We start from the raw sequence: 25,048 nt of genomic DNA, 5'->3' as shown, positions 1-25,048 counted from the left end.
ATTCCACTAAAATTAGAAAAAATATTATTTTAAAAAAAGTTCTAAAATGTAAGAAAAACATGTTTTAAAAAAATGAATTGTTTAATAATTGTTTAAAATGTTGCATAAAATGCTTTTAAAATTAAATATTTTATATTTATTACCACAAACATAAAATAGCTACAATATGAAAACACTGATTTGCAGTAAATAAGGCATAAGGGAGCGGTGGAATTTAGAAATGTCCACAATAATCAATCAGGATGTGTGTTATAAGCACAAAAACACTAGATCATGATTACACAACAATGCAAGTAAAAGCTGTTGTGGTTTCACGTAACAGAGTAAATGAAAACAACTTCATTAAAAATGATTTGTTCGAGCACATATTTGTCAGCTCTTCTGTTTGTAATTGCATAGCATCAATTCCCAGGCGCCTGGAAATTGAATCAGTCCTTCTGTTTGGGAAAGGGGAGTACCGCAAAAACAAGCCAATGAAGTTCCTCTGGTAAATAGAAACACTATGGAGACATGACAAGATGAGGCCCTTAAGGTACCTTATGTACTATCTATCTTCATATTCTGGACTGAATCCAGATGTTGTTACATAAATCACCACACCTGGGACTTGACTAAAATACATAAATGATTGACTGCCTGCCACTTTTGGTATGAAGATGGATACAGTGAAGTATATTTGTAGATGCGGTGATTCTTGGTCAATTTCCTTCGCATCAGTATTGTTGCAAACAAAGAGCATGACGTACAATTTACATTCTTATAGTCATACGTATTTTGATGCTGCATTAGTGAGATCCAGATTTGGTAAGATGGTTATTATGCCTCAAATGATTAGCAAAAAACAACTAAAACTAGTGAAATTAATTCAATTACCAGATTTTAAGCGAAGAGATTATATTTCTGAACGAACGATCCTGTTTTTTTATTGTATTGAAGTGATGTAAGTTTCTCCCCACAAACAGTTCACTGCAGCAAAAGTAAACCAGCAAATGGTGACACGAGGTCTTAGGAGTGCATTTGTTCAAATTCTTGCTTATTTTCTGACCAACGATTTGCTGTTAAGACCATTAAAAAGTTTCATATGTTGCCATTACGGGCCTGACCCATTTTTTTGCAAGTTCAGCTATAACACACACATATGGCATTATGCTATTACATGCGACTTTAAAAGCGTCCTGGAGATGCAGTGTGATCCATTCATTTAAATGACTTCAGAAGAAGAATAGTCAAAACCTTTTAAAAAATGATTAAGCAAATGCAATAAATCATTCAAATAATGGGACAAAAAGATTTTGCATTTAAAATGTGTTGAAATAATTATAGTACTTTTTCTTCAGTAACTTTTCAGATGGTCATTTTAACACGGGGACTTGATACTCTTGGTTGAATACTGTAAATAAAATAAGTAATGAATAACAAAGTGTGATACAAGTCAAATGTTGCCTGTGTCTTTGCCTAAAAAAGTAAATTGCTGTGGTATAAGAGAAATAAAACACTTGTGTAGAATCCTGAGGCTGTAGGAACATAAAGCAGTCGCTTTGTGATTATGTTCCTATAGCCCTGTTGTGTTCTTCATTATGTATTACAGCACTACCTGCTTCTGTATAATAATAATAATAATAATAATAATAATAATAATAATAATAATGCCTAGAAAAACCTACAAAGAAAGGTCTGATAAAAAGTGGTCGTTGATGATGCATGCAAATTGTAAGTCACTTCAGATAAAACCGTGTACCAAGTGAGTAACTGTAACAGTGTCTAATGCTGATATGACTCACCGTACATAAAGCCTACTCTCATCATGATTTCTTTACATGTCCTTGGCACAGCTCCAGCAGGAAGCTTTTCATCTCCTAATAGTGACATTGTATGTGTCAACTCAGATCTAAACTTAGCTCCAATGTGTAAAGTATCAGAGCATTCACCTTCTGCCTCCACATTTACACACCCTTCTGTCATCACCTTAACCGAATCACACACCATGTCTCTTTCCTTTCAGCTCTAACAGACCAAGACTTGCAGGAAATCTTATGAAGGATTTAAAATCTCATGTTCCGAAAAACAGTCCAAAAATGAATGAATGAACAAACAAAAATAAATAACTGTGCTGGCATTCTGGATTTAGATTTTTAAAAATAAATAAATAAATAAATCATGATTTTGTATTCAGTCCTTTGGGAAAAGAAGTTGCAGCTGTTCAGGACAGATTTAGCAGGCCTCATTGCTCTTGTAAAGGAAGAACAGCATCCTTCATTCTCCCTCTGCATGCTCACATTGCAATAATTATCTAACCTTTCTTCTCAGTGTACAATAAAATCACAATATTTTAAAAAGTATTTTATTAAAAATCATGTTCACTTGTATCTAACCTCATGAGATTGCTTGAATTTATTTATGTCACTGCCTTCTCCAGATTTGTGTTGCTGAAATCAATTTTGACCTAAATAAAGAACTTTGAAGACAGCTGTCCTCAGGCTAAACAGTCTATCTTGGGAACACAAATATTATCTACCACTGAATGAATGACAGAAAGTGTCCATGTTATAAATATCCTATTCTGTAGAATCAATCACAATATTATTGTGATATAAATATAAATATTACAATACCTCATCAGAGATTGTTGGTACAATCCCAAATCTCACATAAGAAGTCAATATGCAGAGAATCTTACAAAAAGTACGGGTTAGAGTCTTCAATCATTGGATACTTGGAACCCTATAAGGGACTGTTTTCTTTTCAGAGAAGGTTCCAAGTAGAAATGTTTTGAAAGCTCTGAACCCTTAACTGCCCAGAAAACTTTGCCTTTGTTTTATCTTTATCTTGTTTTATCTCTGTTTTTATTGGTTGCCATGCTAAACCCTGCATCTTGGCCCAAATCTGCAGTAATTTTGTAAATTGCAAGCTCCTGAATATTGCAGTTTCCTTGCTTTTGCATTCATTTCTGCAATCGCAAAATCCTGGAGGGACTGGCTGGGCCCTTGAGCAAGGCCCTCAACTGCTCAGTTGTATAAAATGAGATAAATGTAATTGGGTTTGGATAAGAGTGTCTGCCAAATGCTGTAAATGTGAAAACTCGTGTGTGCTTTGTTCTGTCCTAGCAGTCAGAAATTCCAAATTATTTAATTGAACACAGCATTATTTCTGCCCCCAAGCTTGTGCTGATTGGCTGAGTAAACCCAAGAGTAAGCAATAGAAAGAGACTATCATTTTTTTTTTATTCTTTTTTTTTATTTATTTTTTTTTTTTTAAAGACAGCTGAACATGAGCAATGCGACTGCAATGAAACATTTGACAAGATCAAATTTCCATAAAAAAAACACAAAGGAACTGTTGGGATCAGCGAAAATGTAAATGATCAAGCAGTTCCACGCAGGATCGATAACAAATAAGGACTGAAATTAGAATTTCTCGATGTGTGGCACGTTTAGGTAAAGTCACCCTTTGACTCTTACCATTCCTCACTGATGCATCAAATCTCTACACCGGTCTCTAGAGGATTCCTGTATCTCTGTCTCTGTGATCAAACTTCTCCTGAGGGACCAGCCATGACTCACATCCCATCTAAACTCAGCAAATCAGCAAGTCTCCCTGACTGCCATCAGGGTAATGTGATAGCAGTAAAGCACACAATCATGGACACTGAGGTCCATGAGCTGTCTGAAGAGACAGCTGGGAAAACAAACCATGTGGATGTAAATGTAGTGAGAGATGATATTATTATTATTATTATTATTATTATTATTATTATTAATAATAATAACAACAACAACAACAACAACAACAGCAGAATATCTCAAGTCACATAATTGTATCCATGTAAGCATATGGTGGGTATTTTTCAACAGTTCATTGACAACTACAGCCCTTTTTTTGTCCAATTAGTCAAGCAGGACACTTCTAATCAGTAAATGAGTATTAATGCATTAAGAACTGCTGAGGTAATTTCTGAGGTAATGAGGTCATTATAAGGGTAATAACTATACACACACACACACACACACACACACACACACACACACACACACACACGTCAGTCTATGCTGGAAAGCATGACATCGTGATTACCATATCAGGGGTGGAGAAATCATAAATTTGATGAGTTAGCTTACTAACTAGGTAAGTCAAAGCTCCAATGTGCTGCCCAGTCCCATGTTATGATTGCCTGGAAGCTAGAAATCTGTAACTAACATACTCTAACTCAAAAGTATGACAAGTATAAGCATTGATGCACACTATGGAAAACTACGGAATATAAGGAACATACAAATTTAAATCTCTGGTAGGGGTGACTTTACGTAGCCATAGACTTTATCCTCTCCTGATAATGTCGTCTGGTGAGGACACATCATGTTCAACAAAAAGGCTAATCTTTCAGCTATGGGCTGTGGTATCCGCTTGTCGCATATAAATACATTATTGGAGTCTGGATGGTGCCTTCATTTTTTGCTCAATGAAGCGTTTAAATGCGAGGTAACTGTGTGTTGTGCTAGAGTTATATAACAGTTTTTGTACTGCACTCTCTTGTTATTTGCTCAGTTTAGTCATTGTTTCCCATTGCATTCCTGCTCCTGGAAATGCTGTCGAGTATCAGTTCAAATCTGTTCCAATTCATATGCACAGGTCACCGACATACCATCCTAGGTCAACCTCACATACACTCTCACCGATCAACTTCATATATTTATTTTAATATATTTTTTTTTTCATTATTTAAAGTATGTAACAAAACTTGATGGTGAAACTGCACATTGAAACTCACTGTACTTCAAAAATTTACATTTACATATCTACATTTATTCATTTAGCAGGCACATTTATCCAAAGCGACTTATAAATGAGAAAATAGAAGCAAAGTGATAGATCAAGTGGAGAAGAATACTAGTGCTACCATACAAGTGCGCCGAGTAGAGGTGTAAAAAAACTACTTGAATTAGCGAAATTACAATTGCACGAAAATGTTTTGCAGTCTTTCGTAGTGATGTTTTGGGTAAATAAGACCTTTTAGCTGTACTCATGTTCGACGCACATGAATTGAAGGGGGCTTTGGCTGAATGCACGTTGTAATGACGTCACATGAAGCGTCTTGCGCCAAATCTGCAGAAAATCTGCGGTAATTTTGAAAAATTGCAAGCTCATGTGAATATTGAATATTCATGTGAATATTCCTTGATTTTTATAATTAATAGTTTCCTACCAACAGCCAGACCAGATTCTCTGTTCACATGTGTAAAAAGAGTAGGGTTTGTTTTTTTGTTTTTTTTTTTTTAACAGCATCAAGGTTTTTTGTTTTTTTTTTTACAACATGGATAATATATTTCAAGGTGTAAAAAAACACATTGATTTTTTTTTTAACTACTCTTTAAGGGTGTTTAAATTAACATATCAAATGAAACATTTTTTGTTTGTTTTGCTTTGGGGGGTTTTGTGCAAGTCAAAAAGGAAGTAGAGTTCTTACTTTCTCTGGTTGCAGGACTAACAACTGTCAGACGACATGAATGAAAAACTGATTTGTCGACCCGTGCATATGATAATAACAATCATCATCTTTACTTTGCATATAAAGTGCAGAACATAGATTACTACTATAGATTAGATTACTTCAGAGGTCTTGGTTCTAGAATCCCTAATTATCTATCTAAGATTGGAATTAGAGTTGTATTTAAGAAAAGAATAATGCAAAATCTTGTTCATGTTTATTAAGAAACCAAATGCAATTTTACTCCAGAACAACTGAAAAAAAATATTGTGAAATGCTGTGTATCCATTTGACCGGTTTATAAAATGAAGGCATACTAATGAGGGACTCGGGTAGTGAAGCATCATTCTGCATAAATCTTTTTTGGCTGGCGTAAATGCCAAGCTCCGTACACAAATAAAATGCCTCAAGACCTCTGCACTTCAATATATCTATTTGCATTCACCATGATCTAACAATAGGAGAAAATCCATTACTGACTCACACAGGGAAGTCAGAGTATGCCTGGTAAAGCGGTTCTGCAGGGAAACTCAGCATCCCGAATGCAGTTCAAGTGTTGGGTAATTAAAAACTTGACTGAGGTGTTTCACATTAACCGCCTCAGAGAATTACAGCGCGAGATAAAACAGAGGGTTCTCGGTGTGTATGTAAAACCTGCTATTGTGCAGACTCGGTGTCATTAATCATCTGCTGTCTAGCCAATGTTCCACTGGACTTCACACCTGAGGAACATTAGATCTTGCACGGTTTATCACATTTCCAATACAGCTGGGGGTTTTATTATGACTGAGCCATTACATAAACAAAGTCTTCCACAAGTCCCACATACTACAGTCCCCAGATACTACATTTGCAAAGTAAATGTACTGTATAGAAAGTAAAGGTAAAACACATTGTGAATATAAATATCCTAAGTGTCCTTCACAGCAAGCTACACGTTTCAGTTAAATAACTTAAAGCATTAAAAAAATCTACAGTACACAGAAAACAGCATTTTGCTCATCCCATCCCACTATAACTACACTTCACCTTGAAATATGATCCTTAACTTCAAAATCTATTATCATCAAAACTATTATTTGTTGCATTAATGTACAAGTCCATTGACCACCTCATGTTTGAAACATCGTTTTCCATTACATATACATTATATATATTATATATATATATATATATATATATATATACCCCCAAATGTACATTTTAATGCCTCACAGCACATTCACACCTATGAAATTTGGGAATGTTCCACAAGTCACATGTTTGAACAGGAAGTTACATCACCTGAATATCCTGAAGATAATGGGAAGAAGAAAAATGCATTCTCAAATACTTTTTTTTGCTATTTTAAGTATTTTAAGCACAACCATGTTACTCAAATTATACACTGATTGATAAAAAAAAAAATCAGAAAGTCATTATACGGTGTTAAATGTTCTCATGCCATTAACATGGATGCTAGATAAGCACATTGTGTATTTTCTATTTCCATGCAAAAAAAAATATAAATATATAAATAAATAGATAAATACATTTTAAAAAATATAAATAAATTTTAAAAACCTCGATCCTCACCAGCAAAATGTACAAGAAATCTTGGTGTTTTAAAAAACATTTTTAATTTTTAATTAGATTGTTGCCTGGGACAGGTTAAAACATGTTCGAATTGTTAAATGCATAATTTCACGGTTGAACCTAAATTTTTTTAAAAGAATTACAAGGGCTAAATGGCAGCCCAGTCATGGAAACACCCCTCACAGCTATAAACAAAAGGCATGAAAAAGCCAACAAGAAAAGAAAAAGCAAACACCGTTTGTCATAATTAATTGAAACAGGTAGACTGGACCAGTACATTCCAACTTCAAATCACTGACCTTTACAACCACCTGGCTCAAAACTAATAAACCATTTCAGTGGACTACCTGAAACACATCCCTGAACAGCAGCTTATTACCTACGGTTCAATAGATCAGTGCAATTTATTATTTAAAAATGCATGAGATGGCAGCAACCTACCATTTGTACAGCACACAAACAAATCCTATGTTAAGCAATAACACTAATAGGGCAGGCTATTGAGTCAGAAATGTATTAGAGTGTATTTTATTGCTCTTGTTGTGTGCTTGCTCTTGATCATGTTTTAATCCTCGGATATATGTTTCACGAAGTACTGTATACAAATACACCCAGTGGAAAAGAGACTGTGTACTATATACACTGCGAAATCCTGTACGGACTGATATACATAGTTAAGAGTAGAGATCAACCGATAATCAGTTTTACCGATATTTTTCCTCATATTTAAGCATTTTTCCATAATTGGATATCGGCTTTGTAATAACGGATCCACCGATAAATGGTGCCATCTTGTTGGCATTTTTAGAAAAGCGTGCAGGACTGCCATTGCAACCCTGTATCTAAGGAGAGAGGAGTCAACAAAGGTATGCACGGGTCAAGTATACTTGTTTTGCTTTAATTAATAAACTTTATTTACCATAACAGCCATTAATGCACAAATGAGATGTGTTAAATGTTTGATATGTACTTTAAGCAGCTTGGCACTAAGAAATCGAGACAATCTCACGGAGTCACGTAATCTGTGTACCTCATCAACACTTTTTTTTTTTTTTAAAGACACTTTAGTAACAGTGCAGTTTATTTTTTATTTTTTGCACTCTTTCAGACCCCTCTGTTTTTTGGTGTATAAATAAGAGCTTTGTTTTCTTTTGTATGCAAGGAGGAAGTGAAATTGACAAAATTGTTATTAATAAAACAGTTTGTCAGTTCAGTGGTGTTGCAATCATTGTGTAAAAAAAAATTGAAGTAAAACAAATAAATATCGGTTCTGCATATCGGTTATCAGGCACATAAACATGCGAATAATCGGTATTAGTTATAAAATAAAATAAAAATCAATATATGTTTATCTCTAGTTAAGAGGAACTATCTAGAAATGTAACCCACTGAGAACCTGTACTTTCATGTCCAATGCATGTCCCTTTACAACTGCTGAGAATTTCTCATGTTTATTCACTATCTGATCTACTCCCCATTATTGAGGACAACCAATTTCTACTATCTTGTCAGAGATTTCCTCTGAGATGAACATCTCGGATCCTATAGTGTACCCTTAATCCTATAGTGAAGGAAATTCTGTACAAGATGGCTGTCTGGAAGAGCTTTACTTGCCTACTCTTCTGAAATAATAAAGGAGGTGACAGGTATTCCCCAGTTCTAATCAATGAGTAGGAGTGAATGGCCAAAAAATAAGTAAAAATGACTGGGTTTCTGTTACTCTTCCTGTTGGTCAGCATGCAACACATCTGAGTATTAGCATATCCTCATGTAAGCATGTAAAGAATAAAACACAATAGGATATGCTGTTATCGGAAAATAATCAACATCAACAACAGGAGTTATGATGTGAAGCCAAGTTACTGTTACCTACTGCTAGTTCTAATGACAGCACATACTGGAGTGTTTAATCTCTCTTATACAACAGCAATTTGTCAACACTAATTTTTTTTATTTGTTACAGGACAACATTTTTGTACGTTTTAACCCATTTATAGTTCATTTTAATGTTATGGAATGTCCGCAAAACAAGTTAGTTGCTATTGTCACTTACATTACAGCAGCTATAAAGCCACATCGTTGTTCCCTTGCCAGACTCATTGTTCTTTCTGTTGAAGTTACTAAGACAAAAAAAAAATGCAGCTTATGGTACTAAAAAGAAAAAAAAACAAAGCCATCTGTATGGATGGTTTTCTCATATCAGAAATCTTAAAGTTATATCTTCATTTCTGTCCAACAATACACCAACCCTGAAGACGCCTTCCAAAAATACTTTTTTTTTTTTTTTTAAATCCTCACATAAAACTTGACCATATCAATGATTACATACATTCTAATTAATTTACATGGCCTACCTACCATACAAATTCCAGTTGTTACTTCAGAAGCCATAGTGTATTAGAATAAGTACATTAATATATACCTCGGACTTGCCTTCCAGCCAGAACTACTATAGAGTTTAATCAAACACCTTCTGACCAATCAGAATGGAGAACAACACTCTTCAAAATTTGTGATGCATCTTTTAGTGGGAAAACTACTTCAATTGGCAAAACTGCAATATTTTGTCACGGTCTTTCGCAATGTTTGTTGGCACATGATGGATAAATAAAGATGGAAAAATAAAGACAATTGCATCAGCTAGGAACATGAACATACAAAAAAAACCTCTCAGTCTTAAAGCAATCAACACTAGACTGAAGTATGACATATGGTTGACCACAACCACAGGTTCACATTTCATCCTTAAGTGATCCTTTCCACATGGTTCAAAAGCTTGGTGGCTGCCCTTCTCGAACACAGTTAAGAAACTTGATCATTAGCAGATTAGCACAGAGCAGGTGTGTTTGACAAGGAAAAAATAAACTGTGCTGATCTCTTGCTACACACAGCCGGGCCTCCCTGAAGGGTCATATCTGAAAACCAGTGAAAGCCAACCATGAAGAGTTTAGTTACAACCCAAACTGAACACATCACATTTAATATGTGGCTACTCAATATGCTTGTGAATTTGGGTTAAAAACTAAATTTTGGAAAATGGCTGCTCTCTAGGTTGGTCACTACTGCACTAAGCCATTACAAAAGCCAATGTTTCTAACCTGCATTCCTGTGAACCTACTAGTGTTCCATGTTTTCACTACTCTTAATCCAGATCATCAGTCTACCTGATTTTTTTAAGCAAGTGTGTTAGATTCAGGCTGGAACTCAATTCTGGAGCTAGATTGGGTTACATTGGATGTGCTCTGAGTAGGAAAACAGTGAAACCGTATAGGCCAGTGAATCTCCACGGGTCTGCTCCAGAAAGCAGGATTTGTGAGTTAGCCTGATAATGTATACTGAGATTAGCCAAAATCCTGAGATTTGTCTTCCAGATACAAGGAATAAACCAAGTCAAGATCAGTTACCTTGAAAGTCTATGCTCTGAAATGAACCGGTAAAAATATTCCAAGCATATGTTTAATTAGCATTGTAAATTTACACCAAAAAAAAAAAATAAAATAATAATAATAAATATCCTTTAACACATAGCTTCCATGTTAATGTTCTGCTTTCCTTCACATTTTTGCTTTAATCAATGTGGTAGCTTTTATTTTATACAGGTATGGTATACACTTTTTTAATGTTTTTCCCCCATAGTGTTGACAAGATTGTTTAGTCTACATATTGTCTAAATTTCAATTCCATTTACAGGAACAAGAAAATCTACTAGAGTTTGTTTGTTTTGTTTTTTTACAGGATTTTACGGGATATGATTTTTTTTATTTATTACTTTGTTACAACAAAACCTACAGAACTTTATTACTACGTCTACCTGAACGTGTACATTAATCCAGATCTGAAAACTGCATTTTCATTTTAAAATGCTGTCCGTCTACACTGGCATTTTCAAACGTTTTCCAAAAATTGCTCGTCCACACTAAAACATCTGAAAACGTATATATCCCTTTACTGCACATGCGTAAAAACGTTGTCTGCGTCACTTTCGTCAGGCGTTTATTTAAAAATGCAATCTGAAGGTTGTATAAAGCGACATTAATCTTTAACAACACTATCAAACTGGATAGCAGGCACAACAACTGCAGTACAATATCGTCCACTATCTAGTTTGCTTCGAGATCAAATGGTCTCATAACCACGTCACGTGACTTAAAAGTACGTCACTGTTTTTGTATAAAACGCAAAAATGGTGTTTTAAAATTTATCCACTTGGGAGAGCATTTTCGAAAAGCTCCATTTTTACTGCACAAAAATGCCGTCTCAGTGTGGGTGGAAGGCCAAAATGTAAAGTGCATATGGCTCAGGGCTACTGATTAGAAGGTGGCTATTCAAGCCCTGGCTTGCAAGCTGCCACTGCTGAGGCCCTTAAGCAAGGCCCTTATCCCTCTCTGCTACAAGGGTGCCAAATTACTCCAACCCTTCCAAACAAGCTGGGCTACATGAATAGTTTCACCGTACTGTACATGTATATGTGCAATAAAGGTGACCTAAATATTGAATGCAAGATAAACAGGAAGACAAAACTTTACTTAAGCATTAATTGCCAGCTAATTGTTGAAAAAAAGGCTATATGTTGTAAACCATTTCTTACATAGTCTTTGTAAGAAATCACAAAGCCTACTGGTCTCCTGCCGGGAATAAAAGTTGATCTTTCTTCACTGGTAAAGGACTTTAAAAGTTCACTGTGAACATGCACAATCCTGACCTATATGGGGTTGAGTTAACTAACTGTAATCTGTTTTTTAATTAATTAATTAATCCAGAAACACTCAATTTGGCTAAGTAAACTAGTAATTCCAGATAGAGTTTAGGATTTTGCAAGCCCTCGTGCTGGAACGGACCCCAGAAGTGAAACTGAGAACACTTGCCTTACAAAGTCAGGTGGTCACGTAGTTCTGGGAGTACCTTTACAGCCAACACCGGACATTCTGGTAAGGTTGTCCACTGTTTAATCATCAGGGATTGACACGGCTGCCAGAACCACCAGTCTGAGAATAGTGCTGCAGGTTTCATGAATGGTTATGATCCGATAAGTATAAGAATTGGAGCCGATACTGGTCTGAAATGCTGGACTGGTATCAGCTTAGATTGGCATCTTTCGATCCAATCCAGTGTTATGCCATGAAAATTTGACCAGATCATGCATAGAGGACATAAACTGTCTTAACGCACACTAGCATCATACTCATGATGTTTTCCCAAACTTGTGCCAAGTAACTGTGCCAAGTCTCTGCAAGCTTCTGTAGCTAAGAGGATGGCAGTATGAGATACAAGCCAATCTCCAGGACTCAGATACTGGTATAATACTGAAAATGGAAAAAGTGGGATTGGTGCATTAGTTAGCCCTAGTGCAATGTCCTCTGAACAATGAAGGAAACATTCACAAGACAGGCTATGCCCTCCCACCAATTATTAGCCTCATCACAACCATTCTCACACAATTCTGACAATTGTGTATTTCCCCAAAATTACTAAGCACTAATGATTAACATACGGTATCCACCACTACTTCAAGTGCAATCCAAACATGAAAGTGGGCATTGATGGTACTCCATGGAGTGTGGCAGGTATGGATCATATGTGACAAAGCCATCTTTAAAAGACTTAAACATGAAACTAGTGATCTCGACATTTGACAAAAGGACATTTAAAGAGCAAATGTTTTTAAATGAGGAATTTTTTTTTTAAGCCAGCATGATGGTGCAGTAGAGCATTATCGCCTCACAGTTCCAGTGTCCCTGGTTCGAGCCCGAGCACAGGTTACTATCCGAGTGGAGTTTCACATATTCACCTTGCATCTTCTGGGTTTCTTCTGGATTCTCCTTCCACCTCCCAAAACATGCCGGTATGTGTGTGTATGGTGCCCTGTGTTGGACCTCCTATCCCATTCACCCTGACTCACACCCAATGTTCTCCCGATGGGTTCTGGATCCACTGCGACCCTGACTAATGCAGTGACTGAACATAAATGAATGATGAATTTTTCCAGAAATTATCTACAATCTTCACATTTACATCCAGCAACACACTGCTTGGTTTAACAACTCACTTGGGGGAAAATGGTTCTTTAGATTGATCAATGCTTCTAGCGTTGTAAATATTCTACATGTAACCTTTTTGTATAAAGGAAACCTTATATTATCAGGTTCCTGACAAGACCTTTAAGGGTTTCCTCACTGAGCCACACCAAGGAACTCCTTAGGATGTTATATTTAACCTTCTATGTATGATCTAATGTTTGGAGAAACATGCTGGTTTAAAAAAAAGATTAAATAAGTGGGAAATATACAAGGTTTCATGTGATATATGGAACTCTTGCATGCTATTGAGACAGATGTGTGTGTGTGTCTTCCTAAGTCATACAGAGGAAGCTTCCTGGGAAAACATGTTTGTCTCTAACATGCAATCTACAGTTATCCCCTTAAAACAAATGACTTTAAGATACTGCTTTATCATCCTTCCCAGATCTAATTGCACACATGATGCAATTGCAATTACAATCTCGTGCACAACAAGTCTCCCGATTGCATTAACACGGAAATAAGATGTAACAAGCAAAGCACGCGACGCACAATGGCAGGTTGCAAGAACCACAACAGCGAATCATTTCGTCCCTCCGAGCTCGCGCCTTATATCCTCTTTCAACTTACCGCGCTATTGCTGTCTCCTTACACTCCAAGCAGGATGCACAATCCATCCAAGAAAAATGAGGAACTACTCCATGATGGCTTGGGTGCCACAGTGTTGCCTCAGAGTCTGAGCTCGGTGATTAGACGCCGTGGTGAACGCTAGAGGAGCTGATATTCACCCACAAGCACGAGGAGAGAGGGTGTGTGTGTGGGGGGGGCGCGGGCGCGCGCACACATATACACACACACATGCACTCTGCTCACTCAGGCATACAACCAGAACATCCCTGCGATGCCGTCCCAGATGAAAAAGCATTGAAAGTGACCAGTCGTTTCCCAGTGCATAATCGTTTACACCGCGACTGAATTTTTATGCTATTATTGTTACTTTTGATTGGCGCGCTGGCACCGTGCACGCGATCACGACGTGTGAATTAAAGGCTTGGTTTAAAAGACTCTCCGGTTTGGTTGCTGTCGTTTAGAGACCAGCTCGTGACTGCAAACGAAAGTCACGCGTCGGTTTAGCATATAAATGCGGATTAATCAGGATTAATGTTGGTCACCAGGCTAATACTGCACTAATATTGCTCGATTCGCGAAAGAGTCGGTTCTTTGTGAACGACTTTCTGAATCAGTTTAATTCCAGTGCGAGGAACTGTCGTGCCTCATTCCATCCATGCTATGACCCAACACTGTATTACTGTATAGTGGTGTAAAGCATGCCTTTAAGTTGGTTGATACATGATTTATTTTTTTAAATATATATGAGTTTCCTCTTGGTTCTCTGGTTTCCTCCCACCTCTCAAAAACATGCAGGTTTGCAGACTAAATTGCTCCTAGGTGCAAAAGTATGTGTGCATGGTACCCTGCAATGGACTGGTGTCCCATATGAGGTGAATTCTCCTGCTACAAACCAAGTGTAGCACCAGATCGACCGCAACCCTGACCAGCATAAAGCAGATACTGAAGATGAATAAATGAAAGAATGAATGACTGAATGATAGGGGTGTAATCTGGCCTGGGCATCTGGGGCTGTAGCCCTGAATAATTCTCCACTTGGAGTGGTTTGTCAGTATGTAACTGAAGGTCAGTAAAAGAAGACGGAAGTGTTGTAATTTTATATCTTCAGTGAACAGAGGCGAGACCAATCAGACAGAGTTTACAGGAAAAAATGTGGAAACACTTGTGTCTTACTGGCTGACAGCTATCAATTCTGCAGTTAGTGTGAGGGGGAAATGGATATATGCCGATTTTATTTTTACCATTAAAGGGGTTGAAACTGAAACGCTAACATCCTCTCATGCTGAACAGGAAAACAAGGTGTGTAAATGTCTATATGAGTCCCAAGTTACATGAATATGATATGGCAGACCATAAGGACAGCTAACGTACTTTGCATGGCTCTGTAGCAGCTAAACCCATACAATGATAACTTAGGTGTGCCTCCCCTGGGCTAGTGACACCAAACTGGCCTAGTCTCGTGTTACATAGCTAAAAGGTTTTATATTTTATCTGTCTGGTAGTCCTGCAAACAGTGATAATACACGGGGCAAGTTTTATGATAAATCCAACTTTTTGTCCAATTTTCACATTTTTTTAAGCAATTAGCTCTCACATACAAGAAAAAAAACAATGCATGGAGAAAAAAAAAGAAGTATGTTTTTAAGAGTTTTTAATGGAGCAGAATCTGGGCTCAGTCCCAAATGATTAACAGTCCAGCTAGCACCCTTGGTGAATGAATGAATTTCAATCAGACCTAGTCATCTATTTTTTTTTTTTTTGAAAGGCCCTTTAAGAATAATCTATGCCACAATCATACATTTCAACACGTTTAACAGTTCAAACAATATGTTTTAACAGTACAAAATGTTCAATGCGATTTGAGCCACAGCGAAAGATTTATCATCTACAAAAAAAATGTGTGTGTCTAGACTAGGGCTCTAGCGATTAGTCAATAAAAATGAATTTTTCAGTTAGGAAGATTTATCGATGGTGTTTTTTTTAAATAGTAGTTATGTTGTTTACTTATTGACTAAAATGCACAAGGTAAAATTCCACAGGCCTCTATTTTTGTGCAGAATATAATAGACTACTATAGATAGTAGTGTTTCTATTGTTCCTTTGCACTATATAGCATTGTTTTAATTCAGTCTGTTTGGTTTCTTGTCATTTTAATAGACTTAAGAACAGACCAACTCATTTAACCTGCAACACATAAACTGTTCACTCAAATTATAACAAGCCAGAGGCGATCGGGTTGGAAGAAAAAGTTAATCATGGTGAACCTTAACACGTGACCATCATCATCATCAAGATCATCATTTACCACCTTCATAAGAGAAAAAATATCTACATGCCCAGTCCGGTACCACAGAAGAAAACATACAAAGGGAACTTGAGTGAGAGGGCAGTCAAATAAGGTAAAACCTAGAATGTTGAAAGAGTGGGAAATTTTAACTTAAAAGGTACAAGTGCAATTCAATGCTGTGACCTTTCATTGTAGCACATTAAAGATGATTGAACAGCCATCCATTTTCTGTACTGCCTATCCTCCCTGCAGGGAACCTGGAGACTATCCCAGGGGACTCGGAGCACAAGGTGGGGGACACTCTGGACAGGGTGCAAACCCATTGCAGGGCACAATTGCAGACTATGGACAATTTGGAAATGCCAATCAACCTACAATGCATGTCTTTGGACTGTGGGAGGACCCCACCCCAAGCACAGGTAGAACATGCAAACTCTGCACAGACAGGGCGGAGGTGGGAATCAAACCCCCAACCCTGGAGGTGTGAGGCAAACATGCTAACCATAAAGCCACTGTGAATGGTCTGCACTAAATGGGCTGCACTTATACGCACTTTACTCTGCACTTTATACTGTGTCTCATTCACCCATTCACACACACACACACACACACACACACACACACACACACACACACACACACCCACCCACACACACACACACACACACACACACACACACACACACACACACACACACACACACACTCCAGTGGTAGCAGAGCTGCCATGCAAGGCATTAACTTGCCATCAGGAGCCATCAGGAGCAACTTGGGGTTCAGTGCATTCCAAGTATGTGGAGTCATGTGGGCCGGGAATCAAACCGCCAACCCTACAATTAGTGGACAACTCGCTCTAGCAACTGAGCCACTGTGCCCCCAAATGCATGAACACTTACTTTGGTAAGTGAAACAGACTAATGTCATTAGCATTATTGTAAGTTTCATGAAAGGGACATGATATTTTTATGACTTTGTCAAAGTACTAAAATATGTGATGTGTAGAAACTTCATACTGTAGGTTAATGAGATCAGTCTGGTTAATTGATTTAAACAGGTAAGGTGTCTGTGTGTAGGCTACTGATCTAATTCAGTTTAATTAAAGAGACCTTATGGTGGCCTGTAAGTGTAAAACACATTAACAAGCCAAGAAATTATCAGCAAATCAGAAAAAAACACAACAAAACCAAAGCCATAAATGCTTTTGTGTTTACAAATTTGCTGATGTGTTCTGAGTTTTGCTGTAGAGTTTTTGCAGTTGCAGCATTTGGCAGACTCCCATATCCAGACCAACTTACCAGACCAGACTCCCTTATCCAGACCAACTTAGCAGACCAGACACACTTATCCAGACAAACTTACCAGACCAGACTCCCTTATCCAGAGCAACTTAACAGACTAGACTTCCTTATCCAGAGCAACTTACCAGACCAGACTCCCTTATCCAGACAAGCTTACCAGACCAGACTCCCTTATCCAGACCAACTTAGCAGACCAGACTCCCTTATCCAGACCAGCTTACCAGACCAGACTCCCTTATCCAGACCAGCTTACCAGACCAGACTCCCTTATCCAGACCAGCTTACCAGACCAGACTCACTTATCCAGACAAGCTTAACAGACCAGACTCCCTTATCCAGACCAATTTACCAGACCAGACTCCCTTATCCAGAGCAACTTACCAGACCAGACTCCCTTATCCAGACCACCTTACCAGACCAACTTACCAGGCCAGACTCCCTTATCCAGAGCAACTTACCAGACCAGACTCCCTTATCCAGACCAACTTACCAAACCAGACTCCCTTATCCACACCAACTTACTAGAGCAACTTACCATACCAGACTCCCTTATCCAGACCAACTTACCAGACCAGACTCCCTTATCCAGACCATCTTACCAGACCAGACTCCCTTATACAGACCAACTTACCAGACCAGACTCCCTTATCCAGACCAACTTACCAGACCAGACTTCCTTATCCAGACCAAAATCAAGCAAAGTCCTCAATATTGGGAGGAGCTTGCAAATTTTCAAAATTACCACATCGCGCATTCAACCAAAGCCCTCTTCGATTGACGTGTGTTGAACATGAGAACAGCTAAAAGGTCTCATTTACCAACAAACATCACTGTGAAAGGCCATACAAAACAATTTCATGCAACTGCAATTTTGCCAATTCAGGTAGTTTTCTGAAGAAAAAAAAAGCACAAAAAACTCTACAAGTTGCATCGCAAATTTTGATAAAAGCAGAAGCAAAATCAAGCATTTTTGGCCGCAGCAATCACAAAAAACCCAAATGATATCCTGTACTGACTGCCCAGCAGTGGTAGCTTTGTGATGCTGGAAATTGAGCTTGCAATCAGATGTCCATCCATCCATCCATCTTCTACCGCTTACTCCTTTTCAGGGTCACGGGGAACCTGGAGCCTATCCCAGGGAGCAATCAGATGTACAATGTCTTAATCATAGGGTTTTGCTTTAGGTGTTGTATTTTTGGTCTTGATATTGAGCTTTAGGTTTTACTCTTGTGTTTTTGATCATGCTGTCATATTTCTGAATTTGCTGCTGTGTATCTTATTTTGTGGTTGTGTTTTTAGTTTTGTTTTGGATTTCTGATAAGATACAGACAGAGTGAAAGAGATCAACATGATCCCTCTGAAGCTTACACTTCAATGTACTTATGTCATTATTTAAAATGGTCAAATTCAAAATTCGCTTTTTATTGTTACTGGAACAGGTATAATCACTAGAATAGTCTTTTTTAATAGTTGACTAATTATTCGATTATAATAATTGTTACTTGCCGTTCTAAACATATGAGTAATACTTTTATCTTCACCTATTTCTGATTATGAAATGTACATGCCTTTAGTTTTACTAGTATTTCTGAGTGATTCAAACGAATCAAACTCGTGAAAGTGTCGATTCAGGAAAATGAGTCGGATTGCCCATGGCTGCAGCAGGCGCGAGGACAAAGAGCGGAGGAATGCAGATTAGCGCGTGTTGCTGTTGTTTGAGCTGGCCACGCCCCCAGGGCTGCTTACGATGGCTCTTAAAAAGGGGCTTCCCCTCCTTTGTGCTTAATCATTACCCTAGTGCTGGTGACTTATTGTATCCTAAGGCTATGCTGAATACTGCATAAATGCTTATTAAATAGTATAAACTCATACATCACAATGTCCATATCACACTGCAGAATAATTTATTTGTGTATTATTGCAATATTTTTGCCTTTATTATTGGATCAGTATCACAGAAGTCAGCTGAGCCCTCTAATCAGTCATTAAATATTGTGTGTGAGCTGTGAATGTACTGATACATTCTGATGAGTCTTTCTGTAAAGATAAAAAGGGGGGGCGGGGGGGGGGGGGGTTACAAAAAGTAAAGAAAAAAATACAGGCCATTCTCTAACATGCAGGCCATTCTCTAACATCAAGACTTCTCCAGTGTACCATATTAGAATACCATATTAGATTCTCAAATTTGATTGGCCAGAAGGTGTTTATTAATTTTATGACATTAGTGTCCGCTCCAAGACAAATCACAGGTTCATTCTGATGCACTGTTATTTCTATAGTAACAATTATGCACATAGAGACTTTTACCAAACTAACTATACAACTTGTGTGGTGAAGCCTACTTTAACAACCTGCCAATGGCTATTTGGAGATAAATCCCAGAATGTTTGCAGCTGGCATACATTGATTTGAGTTATACGTCTGAATGTATTATAACCCTTTAAAGTACCGGTTCCAGAACTGGAGAGAGTCAAGTATGTATGTAAAGCGTAAAGAGAAATGTTAAGCTTTTGATGGTCAAACATTTAAGGATATTTGTTTAGATGGAAAAAAAAAATACTTTTGGACAGATCCTTTTGTATAATGTGCAAAAAAGTGTAAGCAAATAATAAATAAATTTAGCACACAGTTACCCTAGAAGTGTATTGTTTACTGCAAACATGAATAGACCCGTTGATGATTGTTGATGGTCTGCAGAATACAAAAGAAATAATTTTACGCACTATGTTCAAGGTTACAAATATTACAGAGGAAAATAATTTAAAACAAAAAAAGATAGTTTTATTTAATGTCAGCCATGCTTTTTTTTAAAAACATTATTATTATTGATATGTTCACGATTTCTATGTTTTAATGATCCCGACACATGATCTGCATGCTTTTAGCACAGAATGAATATAAATTGTGCCATTGAAAGCTAACCAAATTCAGTGAACCAGTAACATTAATCACTTTGTCAATGTCAGGGCCAGCAAGGCCAAATGGGTAATGGAATGATGGAATAGTCTTAACTTAATTTACGGTTTAAGTTAACTTTTTGAGTGGTGTCCATATTTCATTAAATGTCAATAATATATGAATTTGGCCAGGTTTGCTATATTAAAAAGCCATATTAGAAAGCACTTTGGATGCTTATATACTGTAACAATACTCATATCCTTAAATAAAAACAATGTGATTAATAAACATAGTTATTTTCCAGCATCTAAAGTTGTAAACATTCTCTGGAGTATTGAGCTTCCATTATGTAGTAAGCAAAAAATCCATGTGTATGATGATGTATAATATATAATAATATCAGACTAATTAAATGGTAAATTACGCTACAGCAGCTTGTATTACATTACTTGAGTGTGCTTTTGACTGTAATCACACATTTTGGGCAGCATTACATTGCAGTACATTTACTTGAGTCCATTTACAGTTAAAAGATCCTCAGGGTACAGTGCTGAAAGCCAAACTAAATTAAACCATGACAGAAAGCTAATAACCTACAGGTCTGGCATCAACCGAGCAAAGGGTTCTCAGACTTTTTTTAGCCTCAGAGCTCTTTACTTACAGATTTATTTAATGAACATTATCCAAACAAAACGTGTACAAAAAAAGAGCTTCATATTCCTGAGAGCAAAGTGTTCTTATAACAGAAAACTTAACTAAAGAGCAATGGGAATCTTTGCTAGCTAGCCACCCATCATTAAATTGATATCAGGAAATGCTGAAATTAGCTACTTTTATGTCATATTTATCCATGTCTACATTTTGTAAGGGGAGCGGGTTTTCTCTTTCTGGTCATAGCGTTGTTTACATTGTCATTTGTAGTAGGCTAGTGGAACAGTGGGGGATTTTAACAGTAAAAAGACTCCATCAGTATGCATCTGCATCAATTTGAACACATGCTTACAATTAAGTGACAGCATTTCAGATAGTGTTCATTTGAACCCTTCTGTACTGCACAGTACAGCATAGTATTCCATACGTTCAATATTTCATACACTTGACCTTTTTCCTGCAAACATAAAAGAGTAAAATAATACATTACACTTCCCAGCCATGTAGTCAATATGAAGTTGTTATTTATTCATTTGTGTTTCATCACAACCACTTATGTGACCGCATACTTTGTGATTTACTTTAAAATCTCAGTAGGTACTACTAACAGAACCCCACACATGATATGAATATTATGTATAATGATCAAAAATGCTAATGCCTTCACTAAGCATTCATATTTCAGTACACGTTCAAACTTCTTTTATGAAATATATATGTGATGTTCTTCTTTGCTTAGTACAGTTCGTCTATAGACAAATATTACTAACAATCCCAGAAATAGGAAACCAGCAAAAGTAGAAGTAGAATGGTGTCATGGCATCGCCCACTGACTTTTCAAGAAAGAAGACATTGATATGGTAATCCTACAGTTTCTAAAAGTGTAATATTGATATTAGCTAACAATATCTATCTTCCAAACACAATCCACATTGCTAACTTGTCCAGTTTTGTCTACAGCTTGATGATTAGAATGAATTAGAAGAATATCCAATTACTATATAGCTTTCTGCCAGTGTGGCACATCCAGTCCGGTGCAAAAGTCTGAGACCACATTGAAAATCTGGGATATAAAATTGGAAATCAACAGAAGGTTTTAGAATTCTGAAATATCTCAAACAAATAAAGTTAATGTTTAATATCTTGAATATTTCATTTTCAAGATTCTGCACTTTTCTAGGTCCCTATTAAAATGTAAGCAATTCTGTGATATTGACCATGTTACCTGCTTTGTAGAAAGGTCAGATTTTCCTAATCTCTTCTATTGAAGCATGTGTTCGGATGACATTCCAATAGATTAGATCTGAAAATGGATTATAAGCTTTTGCACAAACTTGTGGAGTCCATGACAGCTCGGGTGCACACTGTCTTTGGGACACACCGAATACTAAGAAACTGAAGTTCATGTAAATATTTCAAAGATTCTACTTTTCACTGAAGTAGTAGTCAGTAACATAATTTGTTATGAAAATTGCTGCATTAAATTATAAAGTAATGTAAAATAGAAGCAATTTCAGTATTGCTCTCAGACCCCACCATAGACTGTCTATATTGTCTGTACTTTCTCTAAGAATTTTGTAAATTGTGACAGTCAGAAGCTGCACAGAAACAGAACAATAGTGCAAGAGTAAATTTCTTTCCCACGCTGGGGTCCAATGCAACCCATTTCATTTTTCGCTCCATCTAAAAAATATTGTTTGTATTATACGCATAGTGTAGTCTCTTTTATGTTGCTTTCAAATGGCTCTTGCACTTCCACAATAAACCCAGCACTCAGTAATAATCAGTCTATACTCAGTGTAGTTAGTGTTGATTTAGCTATCGAGTGGGTATGGTGTGGATCTCAGCGGTCCCGGTGCTAAGTGGTTACTATGGTGATACACGCTGGCATGGGCTGAGGGATCTCTGGCCTCGGCTCTAAATCAATGTGAAGACAGGTTTGGCTGAGCCAATATTTTGCAAACGAGGCTCTGGAGACGCCGGTCATCCATGACAATGAGGATTCTTTTTCACACACATTTTCTCCCTCATACCAGGGCTACATTTCACATGCTGTCCTGATGCTTGTAAAGAATTTTCAGCTTTGCAAAGGTCCGTCTTTTATAATGCCTTACTGTGTGTTCAAGCTAATAGAACAAAACATTCGCAGTATATTCAATTTTTTTTTTCAGTACTATCTTGCTGTTGAACCTGTCCCTAGACTAATATGTAAAATATAATAGTTGCTGAGGATGTGTTACAGTATTATTATATATTATTTAACAAACTGAATAATTCTTTATTAGTAGTATGTACACCAATGCTAAAAAGTTATTTTATAGAATTTTACTATATTTTACTAGAATGTCATACTTAAATTCAACATGAATCCGATTAAAAAATAAATAATAATAATAATAATAATAATAATAATAATAATAATAATAATAATGCCAATGATTACATAACAAATGAAAAGCATAATACAATAACAAAGATCATGGCAAAAGAAATGTCTCCATATGGGAAAGAAAACATGCCATGGAAATAAATGAACTTTCCCATGATCCACTAACAAACAAACCTCTGTGTGACTAATATTGGGTCTGCTGCATCTGCAGGGGTCAGATCATGTGAAAAGAAGAGAAAACCAAATTTCATTAGAGGAAGAGTGAAAAAGAAGAGAACAAGACAGTAGAAAACATATTTCTGTCAGTGATTATTTTTGTCATTTTGTTACAAAATTGCAATCATAAAAACAAATTAAAACACTAATCTAGACGGTGATTCCATCATTCCTAAGTGGGTGCCACTTAGCCCTTGAAATTCAACCTGATCGTTTTTCAACATTAAAATCTATGAAAACAGGCATTACAACACGCATAACATGCATAACAACACAAACCGTGTTTCACACATTTTTACAAGGTTTCTTTTCTGAAAATGACTACTGCTCTTAACTGAATAAAAGGGGTTGAAATGAACAAGGTGGAGTTTTTTCATTCTATAACTAGCAAATACGCAAAAATGTGGTTATCTAGCATCCATTCTAATGTCATGTGGTCATTAAGGACATTCTAGTGATTTACTTGTAAATTATATTATAATGAACCCTTTCTAGCAGCACACTGCTGTTCCATTCCACCGCGGAATAGAAATTGACTTATCGGACATTTTCAATCAGTATAAACAAATCAATTATTTTATTGCTGTGAGTCTGTTACAAGATTATTCAGGACACTGTTGGGTTTCTGTGTGTAGAGTATCGTGACTCTGTGTTTAGCTATGGTGAGCAGGGTGATGGGAAAGGGGAGGGGTGTGAGCACCCTGCTGGGCGTACAATTCACACCTCTACACAACAACATTGGTACAGACATAAAATGGACAGCCCTAAGTGTCTACTTTCATATAATGAGCCATTAACTATTACAGTGGAGTGTGATATCACAAATAAACTCAATGCTGGCATCCCTAAAACAGGCAGAAATTCCATTTTCTGGCTTCTGGTAAAAAAAAAAAAAAAAAGAGTTAATAATTTCCTTTCAAGCTATAGTTAGTCAATAACCCAATATCACTGAAAATCTCATTTTCTTCTTCCCATGATCTAAAGGAAATTTGGACAATGCAACTTCCTGTTGAGCATGTGACTTGATGAATATTCCAAATATTTCATAGGGGTGAATTGTTCAGGTAACAGGGTTGAGTGAATTTTCACACCAAAATCAGGTCTTTTCTCCTAAAAAAAAACAAAAACATGAAACAACAACAGGAGCAAGATAAAAGGATTTGATTTATTGTTTTGTGAGAGGCTTTGTTTCTTCATGATAAATGTTGGCAATAAAACAAATTAACTCTACTCAATTCTGCAATGTAACTCTAATGGTTTTTAAACATCAAACATCACGTGACGACTTGAAACAAGATTACTCCAGTGCCTACTCTGAGGTAACTGATATACAGCATAAGCTTTTTCTTTCACTGCCGATCATTAAGCCAGACTTAAGGACAAACAAACAAACAAAAAAACCTTGGGACTAGATTTATGTTTTATATTTTATTTATGATTGAATTTTAATATACATTAAGCTGATATGTATGTGTATAATATGTGTTTGGATGAACATTTCCTGTTTCCTGTTTGATTTACTCCAGCTCCACCTCCAGTCATTATTATACTTGTTCCTTATAATTAGTCTTGTTAAGTCTCATTAATCAGTGTATTATATTCATT

At 36.7% G+C, this 25,048-nt stretch overlaps 1 protein-coding gene across 2 annotated transcripts in view; it reads right to left on the bottom strand.

The window, feature by feature from the left end:
• The window catches only part of plppr1 (phospholipid phosphatase related 1), a 47,892-nt gene extending 33,405 nt beyond the window's left edge, over window positions 1-14,487 (bottom strand). For both annotated transcript variants that reach the window (XM_053645376.1, XM_053645377.1), the window contains exon 1: window positions 13,705-14,487. The gene's annotated coding sequence lies outside the window, so the exon portion shown is untranslated. The remainder of the gene's footprint in view (window positions 1-13,704) is intronic.
• Window positions 14,488-25,048: the final 10,561 nt, after the last annotated feature.

Source organism: Ictalurus furcatus, chromosome 16, assembly GCF_023375685.1.
Source record: "Ictalurus furcatus strain D&B chromosome 16, Billie_1.0, whole genome shotgun sequence".
Taxonomy (NCBI): domain Eukaryota; kingdom Metazoa; phylum Chordata; class Actinopteri; order Siluriformes; family Ictaluridae; genus Ictalurus; species Ictalurus furcatus.
Note: the sequence above shows the minus strand (reverse complement) of the source record. Positions and strands in the feature narration are given on the sequence as shown.